Here is a 13,920-nt window from a genome sequence, read left to right on the forward strand (position 1 = left end):
CATCCTGGACTTCCACCGCCCATCACTGAATTTCTCCCAGGCGTCTTGTCAAGAAGCCCAGTGGATCTGGAAGGACAATGAAAGCTCAGCTGAGCTGATTGTTCCAATGACCCCAACCTACAGCAGGTCCGTCCGTTCCTGATGCAAAGCTGCCCATATGACTGGTTACTCACTCCAGACACATGGCTGAGCCAAGTAGAAGCTAGAAGACCCTCCCTGCCAGCCCCGCTGACCACCATCCACAGAACTGTAAGCTCCCTTAAGCAATGAGTCATTTTCAGTCAGTGAGTTTTGGAGTATTTGTTACACATCTAGAGCTAACTGATAAGAAGAGATTATAGTGTATCCTTCTTGTGTTCATGGTGAAATAAGTAGTGTTCTCCTTTTTAAACTTTGTATCTCTTCTTTTACTTTTATGAATGTTTGCTTTGTAAGTCTGTTTGACACCTTTGTACCTTATCCCTGGAGGTCAGAAGAGGGCATCAGATCGCCTGGATCAGGAGGTACAGGTGGCTTAGAGCCACTGTGTGGGTGCTGGAAATCAAACCTGGCTCCTCTACAAAAGCAGCCAGTGCTTGCCACCTCTGAGCCACCTCTCCAGCCCCCAATACTCTATATTGTAAGTCACCCAGAACAGGGCCTTTACGGTGCATGATTAATGCCTTTGATTGTTTTTCAGACTGACAGGAGGAAACCTTACAAAAGAATGCCCAAGAATCAGTCTTTCAGATCTCAACACCCAGGAAGTGGACAGCACCACTTCGCTGAACTGACCTCCACTAGACCAGCTTTTTAGACTAGTCCCAGTTCACTGTGGCTTCTGGAGCAACTGGTGCCTGACATCCTTATTGTGAACAGATGATACCTCATAGCCCACAGCCTGCACTCAACTGGCCTCACTCCCTGTCCCCTCGGTGCGGTCTCCTCCTACTTGGGAATAGCTATTTTACACCCAGCCCTTTTTATATCGGTAGATCTCGTTATCAAACTATATGTCTTAATTAATTAAGAAGTCAGTGGGTGAACTAGAAGTCTAGAGAGAGTTTGCTTTATGGAAACTAAGAGGGGTGCTTTGCTCAGATCCACTTGGTAACTGGTGCCTTCAGAATTGCTAATGAAATAGGGTGAGTTATCCATAAAAGGGGTAGGAGCCGGGAACCAACAGCTAACAGCACTTACTGCTCTTTCAGAGGTTTCAAGTTCAGTTCCCAGCATCCATGTCAGGTGGGTTCACAATCACCTATAATGCAGGTCTGGAGGCCTCTTTAGGCACCTGCACTCATGTCCACACACCATAATACACATAAAATAATAATAACAATAATAAAATAATAATAAACTTATGGGAGTCAGCCACGATAAGCTAAATATGGGCAGGTCACCCAAAGGAAGTTCTTTATTTCCAACCATTATCACCTGCCAGAGTAGGACTCAGCCATCAATAAATTTAATAAGAGGCCTGAGTCTCAGTTTACCCTGAAGCAATACCTGGCTGCAGAAAGAACCACAAACGGAGATTACCTAACACCACCCAAGAACAGACCATCCAAAGGAAATGCCTAGCATTCCAGCCGCTGCAGATTCCAGGCAAATCTCCACGTTCTTGCTTTACTGTAAAGAACAGCAGAGGGACCCTGAATCTCAAAGGAGGCTTTGTGGGTGTGCTCCGGAGGCGGAGGCGGGACTGCAGTCATTAAGTGCTTCCTACCTGTCAGGTAAACGCTGAGCTTTCTGTCTCTACTAATCTATTACATAAAATCGGAGGGGAATGACAGCTCTTACCAATGGGGATGGGGGGGGCAAAACAATGCAACTATGGTTAAGATTAAAATAAAAGTTTAGAGCGTGGGTGTCATTGTGACCTCTTTTTGACATGTGATGCACAGTCCTAAGTATGCCCCAACGATTTTCTGTAGTGAGTGCACTCCTGTTTACCAGATCAGAGACTAGTGTTCATTCACCCCAGTGGCTCTTCAGGTACAGGTTTAGGAACTATTTTAGATGGAAGTTGTTCCTTGATGAGGCGATGCTTCCCCCTAGAGGCCATATTCAGAACTGTGCCCTCTCTGGGTCTGCAGCGAGCCTTGCCTTCTCTAGGCAGCCTTTTTTGGAGCCTGGTACATCCAAACTCACCAACTCTCTGTCCCTTGCTCCATCACCTCCTGTTCCTCCTCCCCGATTTACTTTTCTTTTTTCTTTTCTTTCTTTCTTTTTTTTTGTTTTTGTTTTTGTTTTTGGATTTTCGAGACAGGGTTTCTCCGTAGTTTTTGGTTCCTGTCCTGGAACTAGCTCTTGTAGACCAGGCTGGCCTCGAACTCACAGAGATCCGCCTGCCTCTGCCTCCCGAGTGCTGGGATTAAAGGCGTGCGCCACCACCGTCCGGCCCCCGATTTACTTTTCTAAACCTTAGTTCTTATAGTTCTTTCACTATTTAATCTTCCACAGCGTGCTGCTTGTCTGGCCGGTCTATCTTGCTGAATATCCTCAGGAAAGAAGGTTTCTGAAAGGTAGGAAGAAACAGGGGTCTGTGTTGTTCATGGTGTATTCTTGGCCTCCGAATAGAGCCAGGCACACTACAGCTCTCTATGACAACACAAGCTGGTGCGGAGAGCACCTGCCCCTACCCATCAGCCCTGCCATTCAACTCCCCGAGCTCTGCCTGCCCCAATGCAAGGCCCTTCACAGGCTATCTCTGCTGCCTGGGGGAGGGGTGTCTGTGAGTCCCCCAACATTGTTAGGCCTCTCTGGCTTGTGTCACAGCCCAGCCCGTGATCAAGCAGACTGGACGGAAGTGGCCCCAGTCAGCCCAAATGAACCTGAGTCCCACAGGGAAGCCAGCTGGGAAGCCTTGGATCAAACACTGTCTTGAAAGCTCAGCTCAATGTATGAAAATGGTGAAACTGAGACCATGTGATGGATGCTGGGGTTGTACTTAGTACCTGATACGTGAACTTGAAGTGTTTACTGTCATTCAAAACATTGTTTCTGAATGAGAAGCGGGCATCTCAGGATGCAGGAAGGATGTCAATCATTGGGACATGTGGAGTAGGAAACAAAGGACAAATTGTTTTGGTGGAGGACAGTGAGAGCAGAAACCCCTGGGCTCACCGTGTCCCTAAGCATCACTTCCCATGCACCTCTGGGGAGCACCAAAACCACACTGAAGTAGTATGGAGCTCCTGGTGGTGACTTGTGCCCTCATCTTACAGATGGCGACACGGAGATGCTTGCTGGAGTAACAGACCCCCTCTCCCAAGGGAGTTGTCCTCAGAGCTGTGTCAGTATCCCTGGTTCCACCTACACCCTCCACTGGACTCCAGGTCGTGCTGACGGGATGTCCTGCTGAGAGGTCCCTGTTATGTAAAATCTCACTCCAGCAGACACTGGGGGAAGTCTCCACCCTGGTAGTTGTTGTCTGAGTGAACCATTTGCCTGCTGCAGACACTGTGGACCAGCCATCTATGATCTAAACCTCAGAAACCACCCTGCACCACCTAGTCTTGGGACCCTTCCTAATATTTGGTGACAAAATTCATAGTGACCCAGCTTCTGAGACAAGTATCCCTTTTCCAATCTCGATTGTCAGTCATGTGAGACACACTCACTCAGCCAAGACTTACTGTAGTTTGAGGTTATATCAGTAAACAAGAGACAGTGGAGGCTATGGATAAAGTGTTTGCTTCACAAGCATGAGATCTGAGTTCACATCCCTGCGACTTATGGAAAAGTCAGGCACAGAAGTGCAGGGTTGTAACTCCACCATTGCAGGGCAGAGACAAGTGAATCCCGGAGGCTCACTGGCCAACTGACCTAGCCAATCAATGAACCCTAGGTTAAGAGATCCTGTCCCCAAACACAAGGTGCTGTGCAATAGAGAAAGACACCTGACATGCACGCACACACACACATGCACATACACACAGAAAGATACCTGGCATGTGCACACATGCACACACACACACAGAGATATCTGGCATGTGCACACACACACATAAAGACACCTTGCATGTGCGTACACACATACACACATATGCATACACACACGCACACAGAAAGACACCTGGCATGTGCACACACACATACACACACACAGAAAGACACCTGGCATGTGCGCACACACATACACACACATGCACACACACAGAAAAACACCTGGCATGTAGACACACATACACACACAGAAAGACACCTGGCATGTGTGCACACACATACACACACATGCACACACACATGCACAAGGACACCTGGCATGTGCACACACACATACACAAAGACACCTGGCATGTGCACACACACATACACACACATGCACACACACAAAGACACCTGGCATGTGTGCACACACATACATACATGCACACACATGTACACACAAAGACACCTGGCATGTGCACACACATGCACACACAAAGACACCTGGCATGTGCACATACACATACACACATGCATACACACAAAGACACCTGGCATGTGTACACACACATACACACATGCACACACATGTACACACAAAGACACCTGGCATGTGCACACACATGCACACACAAAGACACCTGGCATGTGCGCATACACATACACACATGCACACACACAAAGACACCTGGCATGTGTGCACACACATACACACATGCACACACATGTATACACAAAGACACCTGGCATGTGCTCATACACATACACACACATGCACACACACACAAAGACACCTGGCATGTGCGTGCGCACACACACACACAACTTAAGAAGATTAAGAAGAGAGAGTGGATCCTCAGGGGCTTGTGTTCTTGCTTGCGCTTGTTATTTTGTGCTGGACAGTTTTTGGTAATGGGAGGTTTTCCTGTGCTCTGTGGAATAGATAGATAGCAGACTCTCTACTCTTTACCACCTAGATGCCAATAGCAACCCCTTTTCTTTGCTATAACTCCCGAAATTGAGATGCTATCAAATGTCTGTGAGAGCAAAATCATTACCTGCTATGAGCCACTGACCCGGAGACACAGGCACTTGGCCCTTAATGTCTTCTATTTCCTTTGCAGCTGGGCTGACTGCTTCCCAGGCTTTGGGCCTCTCGGTCACTCTTTTAGATCGTATGTCACATTTCTCCCCCCTTTTTGGTGTATTTACCTTATTATTGGAGTACATCCTTAAGTAACTTCCTCAGAAGAGGTGTGTGAGAAAGAAATGGCCTGGTTCCTGGTAAAGCTAGCAACGTATCTTCCCCCTCCCTCATCTTAAGATTTTATTAATCCTGTTAACCACTTGGCCACAGAGTGGCGTCTGAAGGTGATTTCCCCTCATAATTTCACAGACTTTGTTCTTACCCCCCCCCCCCCGTGATCAGTGTTTCAGGTGCCAGTTGGAATTGTTCATTGGCGGTAACATTTTTTTGTTTGCTTTTCTCTGAAAGTTTCCAGAATCCGACCTTCATCATTGAGACCCAGATGTGTCACCAGCTGTGTGGTGTCTGCTGTTTGTTGGGCTGGACACTTGTGTCCCTTGCCCAGGGGAATACGGTCTCTTCACCTCCCCCGCGTTCTCCCTGGAATCTGTTCTGATCAAATGTGCCTCTCTTTTCTTTTAATTTCCTACTTTCTGAGGGATTTCCTATTTCAGATTTTTAGCTTAGTTTTTATTTTCACAACCATAGTTTTGCTTCTCAAGTGCTCAGTGTACTTGTCTCCAAACGACTGGATTTCTCGGTGCCAACATCTCAGAACTTTCAGAGGTATTGAAAACTATTGCTATCACCTGAACAAACTCCTTTCTTACACCCGGATTTGCCATTTCTTTATCTTTTACTTTCTATTTTATATTTCCCTCCTCACTTTTCTCCTTTTGATTGATTTTTTTTTTTTGGATGAAGTTAACTAACTAAATAGTAGAGCTAGTATGGAACTTAATTTTAGTGCTAGCTTGATGTGGGAGTGTCATATATCAATCTGTTGATTTCATTGGTTAAGCAATAAAGGAACTCCTTGGCCCTGATAGGTTAAAAGATAGGTGGGAGGAATAAACAGGAGGAAGAGGAAGTGAGGTCAGAATCTGCTCAGCTCTCCTGGAGAGACTCGACAGCTCTGCGCTCTAGAGCAGAGACGCCATGCTCCACTCTCCCAGGATGGACATAGGCTAGAATCTTCCCGGTAAGCGCACCTTGGGGTGCTTACACACATCATTAGAAATGGGCTAGTCCAGGTGCGAGAATTAGCCTGTAAGGGCTAGAGTTCATGGGCCAAGCAGTTTTTAAATGAATACAGTTTGTGTGTTGTTATTTCGGGCATAAGCTAGCCAAGCGGCCGGGGTGTTGGGGACGCAGCCCCGCCGCTCCTTATTTCAACACTAGCTTGACTGGATTGAGAGCTAAGCAACTAGTTGGTATAGCATTACTTAGTGGACCTTGTGTGGTGGAATCTGAATATATCCTTAGAATGTGTGTGCTCAAAGTATGAATCCCATGTGCCAGTGCAGAGTCAGTGCAGTGCCCTTTTGAGGGGCAGGGAAAAGCCTCACAAATGGGCGAATGGCATTGCACCAGGGCAGAAGGAGCAGGTTCACTCCACACTCCATGTCGGGTTGGAAGATTCGGTACCCCAGCTGCCATCCTGGAAATAGACTGCCTGACCAGGGGCTAGCTGGGTTTCCCAGCATCTGGAATTGGGAGAAGGAAATTCCTGTTCTTTCAGGGTTACACAAGCTCAGGTGCTTTGCCACAACAGCACAGACAAGACTAAGGCAAGGCCTTTCCAGGTGAGGCTTGGGTATAAATCAGAGGACTCACTGGAAAAAGCTGCCTTCCATTCAGGTGTGGAACCAGATGGAATAACAACGCCTAAGGAAGGAAATCCCTCCTCCTCTTCTCTCCTTCCCCTTCTTCTCCTCCTGTCTTGTCTTCCTCCTTAGATTCTCCTTTCCCTACTTTGGGACTACAGGTTCTTCAGTCTCTGGGACTCCAGGTTCTCCAACCTTTGGGTTCAGGTTTTATTCCAGGTGCCCTCCCAGTCTGTCTGTCTGTCTGTCTATCTATCTATCTATCTATCTATCTATCTATCTATCTATCTATCTATCTATCTATCTATGTATCATCTATATCTATCTGTCTATCGATCTATCTTTCTATCTACTATCTATCTATCACATACCTACCTATCTATCATCTATCTGTCTATCTATCTATCGTCTGTCTATCGATCTATCTATCTTTCTATCTATCTATCTATCTATCTATCTATCTATCTATCTATCTATCTATCTATCATCTATCCTGTTGTCTGTGTCTTTCTGAGAGCTCTGAGTAATACTGTGGTACATAATAACTTACTAATTGGTGAGCTAATCTCATGACCAAGGACAAAGGCAGGCTTTTCCTTAGAAGTCTCTGAAATGTCAGGCAGGACAATCCACTTCAGCAGCTACTGCAGCCCCAACAAAGGGAACCCACCAGATGTACACTGACCTTCAGCAAGTGCCCTCTCCCTGTGAAGGTCCCTTTTCTCTCCCGTGAATGAAGGGGGTGATGATGTCTGCCGGCTTCAAGGACTGTTCAAATGAAGCAGTGAAGGCCATTGCCCAGGAAGCCACAGCCGGCTGTGACCCTTACACCCACACAATTAACATGGTGGTGGTCCACCTTTTGTTTAACCTGTTTGGAAGGTGAAAAGTTTCAGCACCTGGATAAGCCTCTCCACCGATGCAATAATCCAAATCAGACCAAATCAAACAGAATTAGAAAAAGTCCAGGTTTAATGGATACCACACTTCCGGATCCCAGAGAGGAACTGGGAAAGGAAGACCAGAAAATCACGTGTTTAGTCTCTGGGGGTCCATTTAATTACCCTGTGGGAGTGGACTTGAGCATCTCTGGGGAGGGGTCATCGTTGGGCCAGATTTCTTGGAGGTGGAGTCTGGACTGAGGTAACTCTGGGGAGGCGCTTGGGGTGGAGCTTCCTCTGAAACAGTCCGGACTCTGGATATATGGATGCCAGGGCCTGGGGTGGAGCTTCCATCCAAACAGATGTAGCCTCTTCTTTCTTTCTTTCTTTCTTTCTTTCTTTCTTTCTTTCTTTCTTTCTTTCTTTCTTTCTTTCTATCTCTCTCTCTCTCTCTCTCTCTCTCTCTCTCTCTCTCTCTCTCTCTTTCTCTTTCCGAGAACTGCCACTAAGCCTTTGTTTCTTTGGTAAACAAAACTAAGGGCAGTAAACTGAGCTGAGGGGCCTCTCCTCCCCACCACAAGAAGGCTGGCAGAGTCTGGGCTTCTCCGGGGGTGGGAGGGGCTTCGGAATAGGCGGCTTTCTAACTTCACGTTTGTTTAGTGCTTTGCAGCCATGACTGCCATGCGATCTCCAACTGAGTTTCATTGTTATTGATGTTTAGTGGACCATGAAACCCCAATTTCCTGCCTGAACCCCAGCTATAAATGACCCATTTATAGCAGCAGCCTATAAACACTGTTGGTCCCAGTTTTCTTTCCCAAAGCCTGGGGCTGTTCAAACATGAATATCTCTCCCTATTTTTTGCCTTGTTCGTTTCTCTGGCCTACCCCATGCCACAGTCTCCTGGCCTAGCTTCTCCACTGAGCAGTGACCACAGCAGCAGCACTGTGTCCCAGAAAAGGCGGAGAGTCCATGGCTGGAGCCTATGTTCTCAGGGGCCTAATGCGTGTAGACCTAGAAATGCAGGGCTCTCTCCAGTGACCTGTCTGAGAGCAAGGGGACATCAGGAGTTACTGGCAGCTCAGGCATGGCAGAGGCTGCGCCCTTCACCCATACTTTGTCTGCACGTGTGCCCCTTATGTCTGTGGCCCCCAAGGCCTCCACGCAGTCAGCCTGTCTCATCCTTTCCCAACAGGGAGAACGCTAGCGGCAAAGAATGCTGTCTAGAGACTCTTTATGCTTCAGCTGGCCAGGTGGCAGGCACTCCAAGGGGTGGAAGCATGTCTCATCATCCATGTCCTTGTCCCTCTATGAACCCAGCTAGGCTGAGCCAGGTGCTCCCATACCTGATCTCTTCCTCACTCTCCTGGGCCTCACTTTAAAGCCCAGGTTGGTCTTGAACTCTCAGCCCTCCTCCCTCAGCCTCCTGAGTGCACCACCACACCCTGCTATTCGGTGTCTTCCCGAGAAAATAAGATAAAGAAGACAACCTGGCAAGCACGAGCTAAGACAGAGATGGGTAGATTGGAGCACAGCCAGTTGGCTTGAACCCCCTTCACTTTCTGTACTCTGTGTCCCTGGGGACACAGTAGAGAAAGTCCAGGCAGGGAGTCAGAAATGTTCTGGGCAAGCCTCATTTTTCTTTCTTTCCCCTTTAAGGATTATTATTTATTTTGGGGTGTGTGCACATATGTGTTGAAGCATACGTGTAGAAATCAGAGGACAACTTTTGGTAGTTGGGTCCTGTGGATTGAAGGCAGGTTGTCAGACTTGCAGACGAGCCTCTTCACACATGGAACATACTCACTGGCCTTAGAAAAGCCTGTTAAAGAGGGACAGAGTTTCCTGTGTCTAAGATACTGACAAAAAACCCACAGGGGCATAAGCCGGGCTTCATCTGCTTGTGGTTTGGGCTGCTAATGGCTATAAGAGGTCTGAGGCTGCAGCTCTCTCCTCCAGTTCTTGAGAGCCCTGACATCTGGCCACGGCAGATACCAGATAGGCATCTACAATGGGTAGAGTGGAGGTCATCATCCCACAGCTGTCCACAGCACAAGGAACTCCATGATCCTTTGGGAATCTCCAGCCAGGTAAAGTCAGATCCTGACTTTCTCAGAAATGAACGTCAGGATGGTCTCAAGTTCTTGATTGACTCTCAGCAGGAGAGACCACCCAGAAGCAGGAGAGAGGACCTTCTCTTTCTTTCCATGTCGCCATCACTTCCTGTCCTTCTATTCTGCCTCAGTGGGGGTAAGTGGACACCATCGTAGTGGGGAAGGGGCGCTGGGTGTAAATACAGCAGTGAACTCTGCTGTGTCTAATTTCTTGGATGCCCTCAGCCCCTGTCACTAGCGCCCTTTGGCACCTTAGAGACAGTCACGAGGAGGTGGGCAATGGTGGGCATTTCCCCACCTGCCTGGGGATGGTGCTGCCTTAGTGGGCTGCGTCTTCCACACCAATCCTCAATCAAGACAGTGTCTAACAGACGTGCCCACAGGGTGCCTAGGGCAAACCAGGAACTTGGCATTAAATGAGAAGGAGACAATCAGAGGTCCAGATGGAGCAGTGGGACCTCTGATGTCACTGAGTCTACAGGAGAACTGCCTGCAGGTCTTTATGAGACTAAAGAGGAGCGCAGCTCTCTCCACCTCCATAGGACCCGGAGGAAGCTGCTCCTCCAAGCCCAGCAGCTGTCCAGGACTCATGCTACTTTGTGGGAAATGAGTTCCATTTTTCTTTAAGAGACAAGGGACAGAAAGCCATTCCAACAGAGTTTAATCAAACCAGGAAATGTTAGCTTAGTCACCAAGCCAAGAGAGGGCCAGGCAGAATTAGTCCTGTTAGGTCCAAGGATTCACTGGAACTGAGGGCTTTTTTTTTCCCCTTCCCCACCTTTCCTCCCATTTTCTGAGGCCCACACTTTCCTTTTTGACAACAGACTTGTATACAGCTTCAGAAAGCACCCAATTGGCTCATCTTAGATGAAAACAGCCACTCATAGGGGTGGAGGAAGTGGAGGTGAGGTTGGTCTGCTCAAAACCACAGCAGGTGGATTGGGCACTCACAGGAAGGTGGCTGGTGAGGATAAGAGCTGTCAGCGGGTGGAGCACACTCCAGGGAGCTCTCCAGAGCAAGGGCTGACCTGGCCCTCATTGAGCCCCTCCTGGATTTCAGAGCAGAGTCTCCAAGAGAGGGAAGCAGAGCAATGGTCCAGTCACTCACCCAATGGTTCTGGCTCTCCAAGTGGTCCTCTCGTCCTGGGCCTGTTTCTGTCTGACTGCAAGGCCCAAGGGCAAAATCAGGAGGTCACTGAAGTCTGCAGTGAGATGGCGACCAGGGGATGGGAGGAAAGACCCTGTGGTTGAAGCAGGCAGTTCTACTTGAACCCTCGGTGTTTCCCAGCAGTGAGCTATGCCAAGTGCCCAGGGCTGAGATTGTACATGCCCAGGTCCTACATGGAGACAAAGAATCCAGAATATTCTGCAGAAGAGAAGGAGGTTCATGCCAACACTACACCCCACTGAGGTGACACAGAAAGGGTCACCGAGCAGAAGAGGTCCCTGGAACTGAGCAGGGGGCTGCTCCCCAGTGGCCTGATACAGCAAGTGGATAATTTCCATCTACAGATAGACAGGCAGTTGCGTCGGAACATTCTCCTTCCTGTGTCAACCAGGGCACACGGTGACCTGTGGGCATCTCAAGGAGCAACAAGTGGTGGCTCTGTGCCCAAATGCCACACCACCATCTGACTCTAATTCCTGGCATCTCACCATGCTGTCCCCATGGCCTCGTCCAGCATGGCATTGAGCTCTGGCACTTTGCTTCCCATAAGCACCCTCTCTTCAACCAGTCATTGCAATCCACTGCATGGCTCAGAAGCCACAGTGTAGCCCAGGCTATCCTTGGATTGGTGGTAATCCTCCTGCTTTAGCCTCTCGAATGCTGAGGTTACTCAAAAGGTTTAGAAGGTTGCATTCCCCACTTAGGCCGATACCTCACTCAGGACACTGATTCTGTATGGTGAGATTTTGTTTGTGCTATAACAAATAAAGCTTACCTGAAGATCAGGGTGTGGAGCTAGCCACTAGTTAGCCATAGAGGTGAGGCAGTGGTGGCACACACCTTTAAACCCAGCACTAGGGAGGCAGAAGAATCTCTGTGAGTTCAAGGCCTCCCTGGGCTACACTAGATTGATCCAGTCTAAAAGAGAAACAGCCAGGCAGTGTCGGCTAACACCTTTAATCCCAGCCCTAGGGAAGTGGAGACAGGAAGGGATATGGAAGAGAGAGGAATAGAAGCCCGGAAGAGACAGGAGCTCAGCCCCTTCAGTCTGAGGATTTGTGGAGACAGGATCTTGCCCCCTTTGGTCTGAGGATTCTGTAGAGGTAAAAATTCTCTCTGTGGCTGACTCTTTTACTTCTCTGATCTTTCAGTATTTACCCTGATATCTGACTTGGGGTTTTTATTATTAAGAGCAATTAGAATTCATGCAATAAGTGTGTGTTTGACTGGGGTGGGGGACACATCACATTTTTCTACAAGGAACACCAGTTGTCAACACATTGTAGAGCGGCCACTGAACCCTCCCACACTGACTGGCAATGTTTCCTCTGGCAAAAATGAAGACTCTTACTCATTTGAAGATGCAAGGTTTACCTCCAGCTTTGGACTCTGTTCTGTTCTGTTGTTAACCCATGTGTCTGTCCTTGCTCAGCTGCACAAAAATTTTTATTACATTGACTTTAAATTAAGTCTTTCTACCAGCCGAGACAAGAACCACTGACTTCCATATGCATGGACCATACTGAGTGATAAGTTTTGAATCCCCAGTTAATGGGAATCTGTAGCCACCGATGTAATAAGCCAATCAAACCAAATTAATAAAGCCAGGTTTAATCTGAGCAGAGCACTCCTGACGCTCAGGAGGGTAGGAGGGGTATCAACATGGCAAATATAGCTACCAGGTCTTAAGTAGCCTAAAGGCATGGTCTTGAGCAGCCCCAAGGAGGGGCTGATTTTTGGAGGGCTTTCTCTTGGGTGGAGTTTGAAGAGGGCAGCTCCAGGGGAGGGGAAATTGCTTGGCACACTGAAAGTGGGGTTTGGAGAGGGCAACTCTAGGGGAGATGCTGCTCAGGGAGCTGAGGGCGGGGTCTGGAATGGGGCTACGAGCTGGAGATTCCAAACATTGAGATTTAGAATCCAATTGTCAAATTCAATTAAAAACTTTTTGGAGACTTTGGTTGGAATTAAATTAAATTTATAAATGGTTTTGAGAGAAATAGACAGAGGTAAGAGTTCAGAATTTCCCATCTAAGAGCACAGCTTATCTCTCCATTACTGGGGACTTTAATGCCTTGCAGTAAAACTTTACTCTTCGCTACATTAAAATCTCCCATCATCTTTTGTTAGATTTATTCTTGGTTTATTTATTTTTATTGCTATATTTAAATGGAATGTCACAATTGATTTTTCTTGTTCTGGGATTCTTTGGTATAGACCTGCGTTTTATCTTTGTTTGCTGACCTTGCCTGTAGCAGCCCGCCCACTTCTCTTAGGCCTAACAATCTGTTTGCAATGGAGGTCATTTTGTTTCTTTCCACTCAGCTCCTCTCACCATCTCAGTGCTCAACTTAAAACACAGCGGAAATGTTCTACAGACGTCAATTCAATCACATATGCTTCCTGCGTTTGGCTAGTATGTCTCTTCATCTAGAAAAGCCATCCTCATCTTCCTTGGCTCCTGACTAAAAGAACATTGGACTGTGAACTTCAACACAATTGCACACAGCAGAAGCTCCTTCGGTCCCACTGCACCGTAACGCCCAAAGTACGTGACTCCATCACAATTATCTCCCACCCCGCTGCTGAGCAATGGCCACTCTCCAGGGTTTTACCCCCATTAGTTGAGCCAGTAATAACAGCGTTGTATATGTCTCTTGGGAAACATATGCTCATGCCTCGGAGAGATTTCACTAGGTCACTAGTGACTAGGTTAAATTCGTGCTCAGCTTTAGTAGACAAGAAGTTTTCCAAAGTAGTTGATTCTCCCCCTAGCAGTGGGGTAGTGCTCTGATGGCTCTGGCATGGAAGGTTCACCTCGAGAGAGCCTGGGCTTATTGTGTTGTCTTCACAGTTGGAGGCTGGGGAGTCAAACAGGGGCCACTTTTTGTTCAACGGTGGAAGGGCAGAGAACTGACAAGCTGCACAGTTCGAGAAACTGGCAGCCTCAGAACCAGGCCGTCATAGGGGTTCTGTGGCTGGGATGGAACACATG

This window comes from Alexandromys fortis, unplaced genomic scaffold (genome assembly GCF_014885135.2).
Source record: "Alexandromys fortis isolate MF-2015 unplaced genomic scaffold, M_Fortis_MF-2015_v1.1 scaffold_12, whole genome shotgun sequence".
Taxonomy (NCBI): domain Eukaryota; kingdom Metazoa; phylum Chordata; class Mammalia; order Rodentia; family Cricetidae; genus Alexandromys; species Alexandromys fortis.